Consider the following 17,177-nt stretch of genomic DNA (forward strand, 5'->3'; position numbering starts at 1 on the left):
ATACGTTTGGCCTTCCAAGATCCATGCAGACAAAAAAAAAAAACTTTAAACGATTTCCAATGATCTTCGTAATTGTTTCGAGGAAAACCGTACAGAGACTAATTAAGACTAAAAGGGTCATTTACATATTAGATCTTTACAATATTTAATTTAAATTAGATCGAATACGAATAATTACCCAAGTCCAAAGTCATAACCGATCTAAGATCTCCATGCAAATCTGTAGGAGGCTTCTTGGACCAAAGTCAAGCCCAATAACAGGAAGATCCACTTCTTGTACTAGCTCAATTTGCGGCCCACCACCCAATCGGAGTTCCATTAATTTTCAATTGAACTCTTTTATATAAAAATCAATACCTCAGTTCTTTTAATATTATTATTTATCAATTAAACTTTTTTATAGAAAAATATTCATTAAAAATACTTAAAAAGAAGATGGTAGCAGCCCACCTCCCATGTGGGCCAAAATATATTGTATTTAAATACAATATATGTCGGAACGGTCCTTAAGCTTTTTTTTTGGGGGGCTATTGTGGGGGAAACGATCCAACTTAATTTTAGAAAATATTGGGTTTTAAAATGAATAAATAAATTTGGAGTGGCCATCGACATTTGAATTAGGTAGGTCGAATACCTAAAAATATCCTTTAAAATAATTTTAAGAAAAATGATGTTTAAGATAAAAAGTGATATGCTATTAACCAGAAACTCGTTTTGAAAAGGATTCAGGAGCCGATTACGCGTGAGGAAGAATTAGTACCCTTCAACGCCCAATATCGGTACATAAGCGATTATACGTTATCTAAATTTTGAAATTTGCAAATTTGAATATACATTTGAATTATGATCCTATTAGAAAAGAATTCGAAAATTACTTCGTACGAACCATCTTCAAAAACACATTCCTTGTTTGTTAAGGCGTGTTTTCATAAATATCCCATACAAAACAATATTTATTTAATTTTTCTAGGGAAAATACTCATATTTAATAAATATCTATATAAAAAAATCATTGGGACGTAAAAAATATATGCATATATTATTTTGTACGAACAATTCTCGGAAGTAAACTCCTTGTTAGTTAAGGCACGTTTCCATAAATTCCTCGTACAACATGTTATCTCAATACAATGTGCCTTTAAATAAAGAGAAACCAACGAGGTCTTTAAACAAAATAGCATAAATATAAGAAGTTTAAATGCGAATAATTGGAAATTATACGAATATGTGAATGGATAACCAGAGTAAAAAGATAGTAACTATAAGGGTTAAACTGTAAAACTAAACAAAAGTATCATACAAACTAGGCAATGGAACCGTAATAAAACCATCATCAATATTCAGGACTAAAATGAAAATTATTAAAATATGGTACTCAAATTTAAAATTAACATAAAATTGAAATAAATAAGTAGCAGGGACTAAAATATAATGCATGAAAAATAGATAGCCAAAATTAGAATAATCACATAACTATATTAATAGTATGAAGCGGGGATCGAAATGTAACGTTGGCAAAATAAAGTGCTCGAAGTAGTAGAAAAACCAACTTCATTTAATTACTAAATAGAAATGGTTACAAAACCCGAAGGGCTACAAAAATGGTTTTCTCATGCGCTGAAAATGCATAACTCCCCTCCCAAAACGACGTCGTCTGGGCTTTGGTATATAAACCCAACCCATGGCCGAAAATGTCATTGTTTTCTCTTTTACTTCATTTCCATTTTCTTTCTAAAGAGAGAAAACTCTCTTATCTCTGCCTTCTCTCTTCCCTTCCCCGTCGAGAGAGGCCGAAAGCCTTTGGCCACCTCTCATCGGAGTGCTCCGCCGCTGCACACTGCAGTTGAAGTCTTAGAAACTCAACCGTAAACAAATCCTACTCTCCCCTAAATCCAAAAACAACCTTCATTCTTCCTAAAATTTCCCCCACCATCCTAGATCAATATATTTACATTCGAACTGGAGGTTTCTTGACGACATTTAGAGGCTTCGACGAACAAGGGTAAGACTTCTATTTTTATCCATTTTCGCATTTTTTCGTTATGAAAAATGTTATGAGTTATTTGGAATCTCCTCCATTGTTCGTTTTTTGTTGATGGTTCCTTTTTTCTCATTCTTGTATGTTATATGGAGAGAGAAATCTCTCCTTTTGGCGTTTCTTTTGGCTTTTTTTTTTTCTGAAAAGGGAGCAAGCGGCTGGGGACAGCAACCTGATGGGTTCAGCTATGACGTGAGCAAAGGATGGGGTAAAAATGTTTACCCCGAAGCCCCATCATTTTCATGGTGACCGGCGTAAAATTCAGTGGCGTTAGCAGACCTCGGGAAGGTGAGAAGTCACGAGAAAAGCTCCTAGATCTTATGCGTGGGCGCGTGGAGGCTGCGGGCTTGGCATGTGGTGGAAAATGTGTTTAGATCAAAACCCTAATCATCCAAGGATCATGACCGTTGGATCTAGGCAGATCCAACGGTTGAGATGAGGTGGCGACTGGAAGTTGTAGTTGGAAACCCTAGGATTTTGGGTCTTGGGCTTTCTTATTGGGTTGCAACAGTTTCGACCCAGTTTTGGGCCTGTAACCAAAAACCTGTAATAATAATAAATAATAATAATAGTAGTAATAATTAATATTAATAATAATAACTCGAATAAAACAAGTATCTACAGTTGCCCCTCTTTTCCCATACTTGTGTTAACAATAATAGGACAAAGTTAAAAAGACTACACGTTTTTGTCCAGTTCCATCTCGATATTGTCTCAAGTGAGACTGATAGATAACCTAAAAGATTTAATCATCATGCTCGAAATACTTACTGATAGCCTGGAGGACTTACAATTTTGGAAATAGTTTACTAAGTAAGAAACTTTGGAAATCGCTTTCTTACTTTTCAAAAATGTCATTTTCTGAAAATATTAAATGAGAAACTTTGAAAATTGCTTTTCTTATTTTTCACAAACATCATATGAAAACATCTTCCCTGAAGGTCTTATAAATGGCCCGAATGACTTATCATCTCACTCGAAAGATTGACAGATGACCCGAAGAATTTAATCATCATGCTCGGAAGACTTACTAATGGCCCGAAATACTTACCAATAGTTTACTAGGTAAGAAACTTTGTAAATCGCTTTCTTTCTTTTCAAAAATTTTATTTTCTTAAAATATTAAATGAGAAACTTTGAAAATTGCTTTTCTTATTTTTCGAAAATCATGTGAAAACATCATGCCCGAAGGTCTTATAGATGGCCCAAATGACTTATCATCTTGCTCGAAAGACTGATAGATGACCCGAATTATTTAATCATCATGCTCGAAAGACTTATTGGTGGCCCGAAAGACTTACCAATTTTGAAAATAGTTTACTAGGTAAGAAACTTTGGAAATCACTTTCTTACTTTTCAAAAAATTTCATTTTCTGAAAATATTAAATGAGAAACTTTGAAAATTTTTTTCTCATTTTTCAAAATTAATGTGAAAACATCATGCCCGAAGGTCTTATAGATGACCCAAAGGACTTATCATCTTGCTCGAAAGACTAACAAATGACCCGAAGGATTTAATCATAATGTTCGAAAGACTTCCTGATAGCCCGAAGGACTTACCAATTTTGAAAATAGTTTACTAGGTAAGAAACTTTGGAAATTGCTTTATTACTGTTCAAAAATTTCATTTTTTGAAAACATTAAATGAGAAACTTTGAAAATTGCTTTTCTCATTTTTCAAAAACATCATATGAAAGCATCTTGCCCGAAGGAGTTATCATCTCGCTCGAAAGACTGACAGATGGCCCAAAGGATTTAATCATCTTACTTGAAAGACTTACTGATGGCCCAAAGGACTTACTCAGTAAGAAACTTTGGAAATCGTTTTCTTACTTTTCAAAAATTTCATTTTTTGAAAACATGAAATGAGAAACTTTAAAAATTGCTTTTCTCATTTTTCACAAACATCATATGAAAACATCTTGATGGTCGGGTAACATGCCCCATTTCAAAGTAATGATTCTTCCGTGGATTGAGCCCTTCTGTTCTTCAGGGTCTTTCTCTCTAAAGATGATTCCGTGCATTTGAGATTTGAATTCTAGCTTTCACTTGTTGGGATTTGGACATCATGAATCTTCTCTTTTCATTGCAAGATCTGTAAAAACCATATATGTATGAAATGTGATTGCAATTAAATGTATCAATGTAATGCATTTTTTTATGAAAATGATTTTCTCATGAATGCATAAATGTTGATTCAATTTTCCTATGACTCCAAAGTGGAGAACTCAGTCTTCTTCCACTTGATCATTCATCTCTAGAGTTTACTCATTCAAGCTTGCATTTTTGAAGAGCCATCTGCATTAAAATCTCAGAAGAAATATTTCATTTCTTCAATTCTTGTTGCGGTCAGAAATATGTCTTTAATGCCCCTTTCTGTCATTGACTCAATTGTGCTATCAGAGTTGTTTTTACGGGACTCTACAATTAATTGATGCTCGAATGGTTTTCTCTACAAGGTTAGTTTTTCTCAAATTCATGGCACTACTAGAAAAAACCCCTTTAATGACGCGCATTGCGCGTCATCTATGGGTGCAGATGACATACAAATGTGTGTCATTGAAGCCACTGTCATAAATCTCAGATGACACGCAATTGTGTGTCATAAATATATGACCCGTATTTATGACACACATTTATAACGCGCATTGCGCGTCATTGAAGCCCCCATCATAAATGAAGATGAGACACATTTGTGTGTCATAAATTTATGACACGCATTTACGACTTACATTGCCTGTCATTGAAGCACACGTCATTAAAAAAGATGACACACATTCGTTTGTCGTGATTGTATGTCGTAAATTATATATGTATATATATATATATATATTGTAGATTGACAAATAATCAAACTAAATCACATTTAATGCCTCATAATACTAAATATATATATATATATCATATTATATATAAGCAATCCATTTGCATTCAATATATTAACTTAAGTTATAAAAAATATTGTAATCATATGTCAATAAAAAATATCACGGCATAATAAAGTTTGCCACATAAGATACCCATTCTTTGCGAATATCATCAATGTCATCATCTGTGTATTCTTCCTTCCCATCGCCAACCTAAGTAAAAAATATGAAATAAGTATATAATTTATACTTATTTAAAGTGAAGTATATAACTATCAAAGAGTACTAAAATGACCAATTTTACATATGCATTCTTTAAAGCATATGTAAAAATATATTTTACACATTTAATTAGTAAAACTTCCCATATAAATTATATACATTATCACGACACGAATTCATAGTTTTCAGTCTTGCTAACAAGTACTTTCATTAATTTGTTTAGAATAACATCCTACTTCAAGTCCATATGATAGTTGTATGTCTAATGTGTATGTATGATATGACAGATGTGTATCAGAAAAGTTTGCTTACATTCTTATTAACCAGCACTTCAAGTCCGTTCTCGGCTATCTCTTTCATTAACTTACAAACATAATATCCACACTTGGTACCTCTCGACTGACGGGGACACTACAAATAATTTACAATAAATGATTAGTCAAAATGAAAGTTGTAATTTAAACAAGGAATGATCGATCGAAGTCCTCACCAAAACATTGATCCAATTGAGGCTAATCATTTTGTTAGATCCACTTTGAGCAATGTACAATATCATTGTCCTATAAAAATTGATGAAATATATCAAAGAATATATTATAATGTTTCGATAATTTATGTTACCTACGCATCAATAATATGCTTCAACTGCCTATGGACATTGGTGGGCCCCAAGGAATCAAGATAATAACAACTTGTTGCTTTCATATCTATCATCACCAACACCCAATATCTTCTATAAAAACCAAAAACCAAATTAAGTTATTAAAATATATTGATAATCAAATGAAAAAATAAACTCGGGATTATATATGCTGACATTTAGATCTCCGATATGTGTTGCTTTAAACAAAGCTCAAGAACATGGTTCAATAGCTTAGTACCTGCATAAATTCAAGATTTAAGCAAACATTTCAGACAAACGGAATAACAATGATACATGGTTTTTAACAAACTATGGCTCTTACAAAGAATCAATGGCAACGTAATTTCAGCAAAAGCATGTTTGAGGCAATTAGCTAAGCATCAAATTGATTATGATTTCATGATAGTTAAGTATCTCGAGTAGCAATAAGAATGCTCAGATGCTTAGAACAATTTAAAGGTCCATATGTATGAACTCACCAATTCCTAGCCCATGATATGGTGCTAAAACACCCAATGTCATGATGTACACACAGATGGCCCCACCTTCCTTGTTTTTCATCCGACAAGCAATTGATGCAACACAAATGTCACTGTAATATGTTGAGTTAGCAAGCAAACGAGTGATTGTTAGAATAACATGCTAACTTTTGAATTATACATGTCACTTTCCAACTTAATCTCTCATCAGGCCCCAACTCGTGTAATATGATATATGAGTGTGTGTATGTGTAACCATCCACAATTTGTTTCAAGCCATCAAATTGAAAACAATAACATTTATTATTTCTAACCATAAATGCATCATACTAGTAATTGATTTCAAATGTTGAAGGCATTGTGACAAAAAAACATCTCAAACATGCTCTACACATTGCTAAGATCGTAGAATTAGATGAGGCTAGTCACTAAAAACTTCAATCGAGCATGACTAGGGTTGGCAATGGATCAGAGATGGGTCGGGTGGAGCTTTATCCGTCCCATCACCCGCGGTCCAAATCTCCATCCACACCATCCATCACCCATAAAAAATTTCATCCATATCCGCTCCATCCATCATCTGCGGGTGGAGCAGATGAGAAATGGATGATACTATGAACAAAACCTATTTTTACATCCTAAGCTCAAATTATTCTAACATTCATAGAAACCAAACATTAATACTCAAACATTCATAGAAACCAAAACATAAACAATAAATTTTCATCAAATTCAAACAAAAGCAAAATGGAACACATTTTATATAGTATTGTGCACTATGTTTGTGATACATTTTTCAAGTGAATAGATGCATCTTATATAGTCTTGTACACCAATATAATCTTCAAATCTTCATCAATAAACTATCACTTCTCAAAAGTCCTCTCCATCCTAGTATCAATAGGGATAAACCAATATTAAAAAATTAGACATATTTTCAATGAGATAAAAGTCAAAATTAAGAGAATAAGAATATTTACAATCATCCGTTTATTTTTTAATATATATATATATATAATATAATATATATATATATATATATATATAATATAATATATATATGGATGGATGGATATATTAATGGGTGGATGGATGCTGCGGGTGATGAGTCAAAAAAATTTCATCCATATCCGACCCGACCCATCACCCGATCCATCCATCACCTGACAATCATCTGTTTCACAGCGGGTTTTCATCCATTTATTCGGGGCGGGTGGGTGGATATTCCACTCACCCATGGATAATTGCCAGCCCTAAGCATGACCTAAGGATTAAGGAGAAAAAATATGCAATTACCAAGGCAGAAGAAAGTTATAGGATAAATACTCTCCAAAAACTAACATGTTTTGAAATTCCTACAGTTTCAGTGTTATAGACCATCAAAGCTCAGTAAGTGCCCTCCAATGCAGAGTAGCAAATTTCAGAATTGGGAAATATTTAGCTAGGGATTTTATGACTTGAAAATTCTCCAGAAAAAAATTACTTATAACTATTACCTATAGCTTAAAAGTTCAAAAGAAATGCATGATAGGGATGAATCAATTAACGTTTCATAATAAACATAAGATCATGGTAGAATCAACAAGTGCACCAAATACAATCAGTAGCATATAAGTGCAAGGCAGCACAAGCACAACAACAGAACTGAAGAGTGTTTTTGAGGCATAAATTGAACTAAATCTAGACATTTCTTTGTTTCAATAAACCCAAAAAAGAAAGACTGAAAGTTTTAAAAGCATGGCGATGAGCAGCCATCTTATACATATAGCACCCTGTTGAACAAGAAGCAGTGTGTCAGGGGAAAAATATCTATGTCAAGTACGTCTTGGCCAGAGGATTTGGAAATATGAAAACTTCTCATCTAAAGAACGAATTAACAATATATTTTCAAGTTATTATCACCTCTTCTAGTGATTATATCAAGTAGGGACTAAAAGCATAACAGAAAAGAACATATGAAGCTCAATCAGTAAAATACATACCAATAAAGTACACCATAGTCTCCTTCTAACTTTTTCTTCAAAATTTACAATTTCTCATCCACTTCCTGAGAATTTAATATTATTAAAATAATACCATAACTACATATATACTAAATAATGTAATTAGAATGAAGAGTTATTATTTAAAAATTTAATATCATGAAGAATCAAATAAAATAACATTACTGAACATATTTTATAATCACGTTAATGGAAATCATTAGAGAATATTAAATGGTTGCAAAATTGTTTCCTTTAGTTAAAAAATGCTAAATGACTTATTAAGAAACTACTTTCAAAATAGAATTATAACCCAAAAATGAAGTCGTTGTAAACAAATTGCATTGATGCATGCGCTAGAAAAGCAGTGAGTATTATAGTATAAAATGCAGTTGTCTACAGCTGATTAGTTGTAACTGTTTCTGGTTGAGTTGTCATAACCGTTTTTGGTTAGTTGAGCCGTTTCTGGTTAGTTGGGCTAATCAGTTAAGCCTGGTGTTATATATAGTGGGCCTATCCACTATTCATGACCCAATGTGTGAAGTAATATTTTTTGTGTTCTTCTGAGCCTTGTATTTATTTTCTTTTATTTCAGTAAAGTTTTACAGTGTTCGTCTTCTCCCTTTTGCTTTGATTCTCTTTTTCATTTTCTTTCCAGTTCATCACTGCTAGTGTTACCTTCATTTCCTTTCATGGTATAATTCGCCTAAACTTCCTGCGGCCGTTTGTCTTCCGATTATGCACGGAGCTCCTGATTTTTGTGCTTTTCGTTTGCCCTAAATTTTCAAGTTGGTGCTAAATCCCTAATGTTGCGCTCCTAATTCTTTTCGAAGTGAAGTGGCTCCTTTGCTTGGCCTCAGCACAGTTCATTGATATCTGCACTCCGGTTGATTGTCAGTTTGCTCCTTTGATTTCAGGCTCGTCTTTGCGTCCTGTTTCTCTGCTACTCCTTGTTTGGCTCTTCATTTTTCAAATCTGGTGAGATCGCTCCTTTACTGCTCTCGGTTGTTTTGGCATACTGTTTTTCAATTTATGGTTACTACTCCTAATCCTTTTCGAAGTGAAGTGGCTCTTTTGCTTCACAGTTCGTTGATCTTTGCACTCCGGTTGATTGTCGGTTTGCTCCTTCGATTTTAGGCTGCGTCTTTGCGTCCAATTTCTCTACTACTCCTTGTTTGGCTCTTCGTTTTTCAAATATGGTGAGATCGCTCCTTTACTGCTCTCGGTTGTTTTGGCATACTGTTTTTTAATTTATGGTTACTACTCTCCATTAATCTGGCATTCTGCTATTCGATTTGTGTTTACTATTCTCGGTTGATCTGGCATACTGCTTCCTTGTTGTTCAAGACCTATTTTGCTGCTTATATTTTGTTCTGGTTGAAAGCTTGTTTCCTTTATGATAAATACTACTGATGACAACGCTCTTAACTCTGTTAGCTCTGCTTCTATCGTTTACCCTAGACTATTTTCTACTAAGAAAATCAATGTGACCCTAGATGATCAAAACTACCTGTTATGGCATCAACAAGTTTTCCTTACTATTAAAACTCATAGGCTTCAAAAATACATAGACTCTAACATCTCTTGGCCTACACAGTATGTAACTAGAGATGTTGTTTTTAGTATCAATCCTGAGTATTAACTTTATGAAGAGCAAGATGGAGCAATTGCTTCCTGGTTGCTCTCTACTGTTAGTGAGGAAGTCCTACCACATCTCATAGGTCTTAATACTGCTGGTGAGATCTAAAATACTCTTAATAGGTTATACAGTGGCAAAAATACCTCTAGGTTGATGTCATATAAGAGAATGCTTCATTCACAGAGAAAGGGAGATCTGAGTATGAGAGATTATCTGATGAAAATTAAATATGTATGTGACAATTTAACTAGCTGTGGGGAGATAATATCAGAACATGAACACATCACTGCTATATTAAATGGTCTGCCACCTAAGTTTAAGTCAGTTATCACTGTTATAACTGCTGCCCCCACTCCTCCAGATCTAAGGTCTGTCAACACCATATTACTGGATGCTGACATTAGACAATCTCAATCTTTTAATCATGTCACAGCTTGTGCTCATGTTGTTACTCAAACTACAAGTGATCAAGTGACCTCCAATGATACTTCACATTCTGAATATTAGTATAAGGGTGAGTTTGTTGATAATACTGGTCAAAATTTCAATAACAGTAACAACAGTAATAAGGGCAGAGGTCGAGGACGGTTTTCATCCTCTAGACCACAATGTCAATTGTGTGATCGGATGGGACATCTAGTTGAAAGATGCTATTATAGATTTGATATGAACTATAAAATGAATCCTCTCGACCTACACAAAACACTAATACTAAAGGCTAATCCAATATTCAAGCCAATGTTAGCTCGTATGGTCCCAGCAATGACAACTTCAACTCTTATAATCCAGTGTATTATACACGTTATGCACCTCAAATTCCTCGATTTTCTGCACCTCAATTTTATGCAACTCAATTTTCTGTACCTTAATTTTATGCACCTCAAATTTCCTACAACATGTCTTCATTCCTTATTGGAAATCCAAACCAGTTCACTGCTGTTACTCAACCATAAATCACTTCTCAAGCCTATATAGCTACACCTGAGATAGTAGATGATAATGCTTGGTATCCAGATTCTGGAGCAACTCATCACATAACGAAAGACTTGAACAATCTGCAGATTAGAGACACTCACCCTGGAACAGGTAGTGTAATTGTAGGCAATGGTAACTCACTTCCAATACAATATACTAGTCAGTCACATTTCTGTGTTAATTCTAATAAGTTTCACTTAAATAAGCTGCTATATGTTCCTAATATTACTAAAAATCTGCTGTCTGTTTCCAAATTCACTCAGGATAATTAGGTTCTACTTGAGTTTTATCCTAATTTCTGTCAAGTTCATGACCTGAAATCTCAGAAAGTGCTATTGAAAGGAAGTCAAGATGGAGGGTTGTACAAACTCAATATTGCTATGAATAATAGTAATAATAATGTCAGTTGCATGTTTACTGATGATGAAATGCATGTTTACTTATGATGAAATGCATGTTAATAATTCCAATAATAGCTCTTTGTCTTCAATAAATTGTTACATTGTTAATGCTAGAGTGTCTGTAGATATATGGCACAAGAGACTCAGACAACCTTCTAAAGAAGTGCTACTTTCTACATTGAAACATTACAATGTAACTCATTCTGATGTTAATAAAGAACAAGTGTTATGCAAAGCATGTCAACTTGCTAAATCACACAAATTACCCTTCTATGACTCACACGCTGTTTATGAACAGTCACTAGAACTTATAGTATCTGATGTGTGGGACCTTGCCCCTGTTTACTCTAATGGTTTCAGATATTATGTTGCCTTTACTGATGCACACAGTAGGTACACTTGGATTTATTTTCTGAAACAAAAGTCTGAGGTTAAATCTGTCTTTCTTCAGTTTCATAAACAGGTGGAGAGGTAATTTGGTGTCAAGCTAAAGGTGTTTCAGTCTGATGAAGGAGGTGAGTTTGGATCTCTTCAACCTTACATGAAGGAGCAAGGTATAATACACAAACTGTCATGCCCCATACTTCATAACAGAATGGTTGGTGGAAAGGAGGCATCGACATATAGTTGAGGTAAGCTTTTTTATGCTAGCTCAGGCTAGTATGCCTTTAAGTTTTTGGAATGATTCCTTTTCCAGTATTGTCTTTCTTATTAATCGGTTACCTACACGTGTGCTGTCTGGCATATCACCATATGAGAAAATTTTTATAAAGCACCAGATTACAGTTTTTTAAGAATTTTTGGTTGCACGTGTTACCCTTTTTTAAAACCCTATAATCAACACAAGTTTCAATTTCGTTCTTCTACCTGTGTCTTCTTGGGGGTATTCACCTACCCACAAGGTATATAAGTGTTTAGACTCTAGTGGCCGTGTCTACGTATCAAGACATGTTAGATTTGAAGAAAATGAGTTTCCATATCAGCAACACCAAAGTTTTCCCACTGTTTCTAGTTTCTTAGGTTTAAACAGTCGAAAGAATTCAAGTGTCAACAATATTTCTCAAAACAGTTTATTTTATCCTTCATTTCTTTCCATTCCTACTAGCACACACAATCACAAGTCATACTTACCATCCACTATACCGTTGACATTATCATCTTCACCACAACAACTCATCACATCTCCATCTTCTTCTTCAAATTTATCTCATTCAAATTCACCATCTTCTATACCATCAATATCACCATCTTCACCACGTGTATCACCTTCATCACAACAATTCATCTCATCCCCATCTCATCCATACGTCTCATAACTGAATGAAACTACTAATTTATCACCATCATCATTACCACATCCTTCATCACTACCACCACCTTCACCATCATCACCATCATCTCCACCTCGGCTAGTTCAGAATGTTCATCCTATGGTCACTCGTGGCAAAGCTGGTGTTTTTAAGCCTAAAGTGTTGATTGTTGAGACAAGTCCTCAAGATCCAGCAAATGTCTATAAAGTATTGCAACATCCTGCTTGGTGTGAGGCTGTTCAAAATGAATATGCTGCTCTTATTAAGAATGGTACAAGGGAGTTAAAGCCTCTACCACCAGCACGAAAAGTAGTAGGCTGTAAATGGCTTTTTAAAGTCAAGAAGAAGCCTGCTGGTTCAGTTGAAAGGCTTAAGGCTCGTATAGTGGTCAAGGGGTACTCTCAAATAGTGGGAAGAGATTTTTCCGAGATGTTTAGTCTAGTGGTTCGAGCGAGTACAATAAGAACTATACTGGCAGTTGCTTCATGAAAGATTGGCCACTTAGACAAATTGACATCAACAATGCATTCCTTAATGGGAGGCTAACTGAGGAAATATACATGTGTCAACCTCCAGGATTTGAGCAAAGAAGTGAAGATGGGAAGGAGCTGGTATGTTGCTTGAAGAAGGCTCTTTATGGGCTTAGACAAGCACCTAGAGCATGATTTGAGACCTTTAGAAAGTTTCTGATTGAAAGCCTGAACTTTGTTGTTTCAAAAACTGATTCTTATTTGTTTATCAGAAACTTAGCATGTTCTCAAGTGTTGTTAATGGTATATGTAGATGATATAGTTATCACGGGAATTCAGGTGATAGAAGTAGATGCCGTAGTGCAAGCGATTAACAATGAGTTCTCTCTTAAAGATTTGGGTCAACTAGAGTTGTTTCTTGGAATGCAAGTTGAACATTCTCAGAGAGGCTTGTTCTTGAATCAAAAGAAGTATATCTCTGAGCTACTAAAGAGGTCAAGCCTAGATGAGTCAACTCCCACTCCTACTCTCATGGTTATTGCTCCTAAACTCAAGGCCAATGATGGAGAGTTGTTTGGTGATGTCCATCTTTATCATAGTATTATGGGAGGTTTGCAGTATATATGCTTAACAAGACCTGACATAGCCTATGTTGTTACTAAGGTTAGTCAGTACATGAACAGTCCATGTGATACTCATTGGAGGGAAGTGAAACGTATATTGAGGTATCTTAGTGGGACACTTGAGTATGGGATGTTTTTCTCACAAACTAAAAATTTCAGTTTTGTCTGTTACACTGATGCAGACTGGGCAGCCTCGGTGGAAGAAAGACGATCCACAACAGGCTACTGTGTATACCTTGGAGGTAATCCAATTGCATGGTGCTCTAAGAAGCAAAGTGTTGTCTCCAGATCTACATCAGAAGCAGAGTATAGGAGTCTTGCTAATTCTGTTTCTGAGTTGGTTTGGATTGAGCAGCTACTTGGTGAAGTAGGAATTAATGTAACTGGAAAGACAGTTGTATGGTGTGATAACACGTCTACAATCTCTATGGCAGTAAATCCAATGCATCATGCTCGCATAAAGCATGTAGAAATTGACAATCACTTTGTGAGGGAAACAGTTTTGACTGAACAACTTAGTTTTAACTTTGTTCCTTCTGCAGAACAGGTAGCTGATATACTCACCAAACCGTTGCCACCTGCAATGTTTGGTGATATGCGCTCTCGTCTTGGTGTAAAAGTTTGGGCTGAGATTAGTGGTACCAGTCATGTCAAGCAAGTCTGAAGTTGTTAGGAAAATATTGAATTGGCAATTCAGATCAGTAGAAAACAAATAGAATATTAGAGTATAAAATGCAGTTATCTACAGTTGATTAGCTGTAACTGTTTCTGGTTGAGTTGTTATAACCGTTTTTGATTAGTTGAGCCGTTTCTGGTTAGTTGGGCTAATCAATTAAGCTTGGTGTTATATAGTGGGCCTATCCACTATTCATGACTCAGTGTGTGAAGTATTATTTTTTTTGTTCTTTTGAGCCTTGTATTCATTTTCTTTCATTTCAGTAAAGTTTTACAGTGTTCGTCTTCTCCCTTTTGCTTTGATTCTCCTTTTCATTTTCTTTCTAGTTCATCACTGCTAGTGTTACCTTCATTTCCTTTCAGTGAGATATTATTGAAGTTTAGAACTATTATAACCTTGTTTAGTTTATCTACAAGAACCTTCTCAAATACTCCAAATGGAAGGGCAACTGATGTGGGTATCCCAACCCAAGATGGCACTTTTCCTTTCAGATATGAGATATTCTGTGATTTAGCACCAATTTAGGAGAGAGAGAAATGTCCCCATGTATAAATTAGACATGCCATTCGTAAACATAGTTCAGAGATATAGCAACATGGAGAGGTATAGAAGGTTCAATACTCAATCTCATTGTAACTAAGTAGGTTAAGATGAACAAATAAAAATTTGGAGATAAAGTGAATAATATTTTGCAAGCCTAACCATTTCAGGTGTAAACTCCTTGGCTGATATGGCATATTTACTAGCAAACTTCTTTTTGACCAAAGTGATAGATGATGGAACATCTCCGTTCAAGTTGCTTGATCTTGAATTAGCTAACTCACTTTGCTTCACCTCACTGAATGAATACATGAAAGAGAGCAAGAACCAAATTATCTTTTCTTATATAAAAACAAGGAGTTTGTTTAACATCACCTCATGGTTACATGATGTTTTCGACAAGTTCATAATTTAAGGTACATATTGCACTATCTATGAACTACATTTGCAGAAGAAGGTTTTAGGCGCAACAACTTTCCTTTCTTTTCTTTGAGATCAGATAAAATATTAGGATAAACGTATGTAGCAAAGCAAACATGCAGTTAGAGTTATGCACATCTTACTACACAACCAATTATCAATTACAGAGAAATCTCAAACAACCAGGTATTTACCTTGCAATTTTTTGTTCAGACAAAAACATGCGACAAAACATCAGACATGTCAGGTGTTAACACAACAATCGCACTTCCTATCCTTTTACAGTTTTTCCACTAAAATAGTAGGTCAGTTGTAAGATTTATTATGTATATAAAATAACTCCTTGATAACATCAATATATCCAACAACCTCAATTAGACTGATAACTTGCCAACTATTGCAAGAGATGAATGTGTCGGTAATTAATTCCTCTCTGGTGTGTCTAACCATTAGAGAGTGGAAGAAGGAAAATTGGCTTAGTAAGTTCAACACCTATTTGGCACTGTATTAAAAGTTGGAGTGATTTTTTCAAGTTTATAAGGTTTTTCTGCAACTTCAAGTAAAAGACTTGCAAGTTCCTCTGAAAAAATTCATACAATGTTTAACATTCTTGGAAAGCTTTCATTTTCTTCAACATTGTTTTAACATGCTCACTTCGTTGTCTTATGTTCTTACAAAAATAAAACTATTGTAGATCATCAAAAGTCAATGTAAATCAAACCATAAAAGACCAACAATTAACCAATGCAAAGAACAAAAAACAAGAGAAATGAAGGCATAAATCAAGACCAACAGCTTAAATTCCTTAATTTACTAAAGAACGCCGATAAATTTTCCATTAGATGAAATATACAGAAGAACAACAAAGAAAACCCCAAGATTCAAAAAGAAACAATTGCGAAGAAAAAAACCCAAACAAGAATCGAACACAACAACGGGAGAATAACATGCTTTCTAAAGAAAATAACGAAAACCCAGAAAAGATTGGGTGGAGAAAAAGAGGCAAACCAAGCTTTGTGAATTCGCCGGAAGCTAGAGCATAGGCGTAGTACTTTTCGTTGTAATGAATGGGGAAGATAGCAGTGTTAAGCTTCTTTAACATCATCACGTTCTTGTACCTCACACCATCGAGTGATATTGCTACTTCTTAACCAACCGCCATTATTATTAACTCTCCAAGAAAAATAAAAGATTTGGGGAGGGGATATAACAATGACGTGGTGAGGGGATTGTACGAACAGAGATAGATTTGTTGTGTATGAAGACAGAGGAAATATAGGCTTTGAAATTTTACAGCGGGATAGCTTGCGTACGTGATGAAAATTATGGGGGGAAATTAAAAGACGACTTTTAGAGATGACATACAATCAAAAGTGTACTCCGAGTGTTTTCTAAATTTTTTGGATTATGACTATTAAATATGACACACATTATTGTAAGTCATAAATCATTCATATTTTAAGAAACATGACATTTTTTATGACACATATTTTTTGCAAGTCATAAATTAGCGTGTGTCATCGTTCGCGTGTCATTAAAGGTATATTTTCTTGTAGTGTGGTCTTCCCCTGACACTCCAATTTATGATTATCATTCTCAATGTCTTTTCGATCCGAACCTTGTAATCTCAACATGATATGGGTATTTGGTCATGCCCCAAAGTGGGTATTTTCATGACTCATCCCTATTTGTGTGCCAAAATTTTATCATTGACCGGTCTCACTCTTGCATCATTTATCAAGAATCACAAGTCCATATTATTAAGGTGGTTATATACTTCATGATTTATTATCGATATTGACGATGTCACAACAAAGTGTGAGAAGTTTTGTTCTTGAGTCTTTTGATCTTTCAAACTTCATTACTTCAAAAGAAAATGAAGAATTTCTTCA

At 34.6% G+C, this 17,177-nt stretch overlaps 1 pseudogene; it reads right to left on the reverse strand.

Annotated features, from left to right (window-relative positions):
- Nucleotides 1-5,946: 5,946 nt before the first annotated feature.
- On the reverse strand, nucleotides 5,947-16,447 carry LOC120196727 (annotated as a pseudogene).
- Between the last annotated feature and the right edge of the window lie 730 nt (nucleotides 16,448-17,177).

Source organism: Hibiscus syriacus, unplaced genomic scaffold, assembly GCF_006381635.1.
Source record: "Hibiscus syriacus cultivar Baekdansim isolate YM2019G1 unplaced genomic scaffold, ASM638163v2 tig00117034_pilon, whole genome shotgun sequence".
In the NCBI taxonomy this organism is placed as follows: Eukaryota; Viridiplantae; Streptophyta; class Magnoliopsida; order Malvales; family Malvaceae; genus Hibiscus; species Hibiscus syriacus.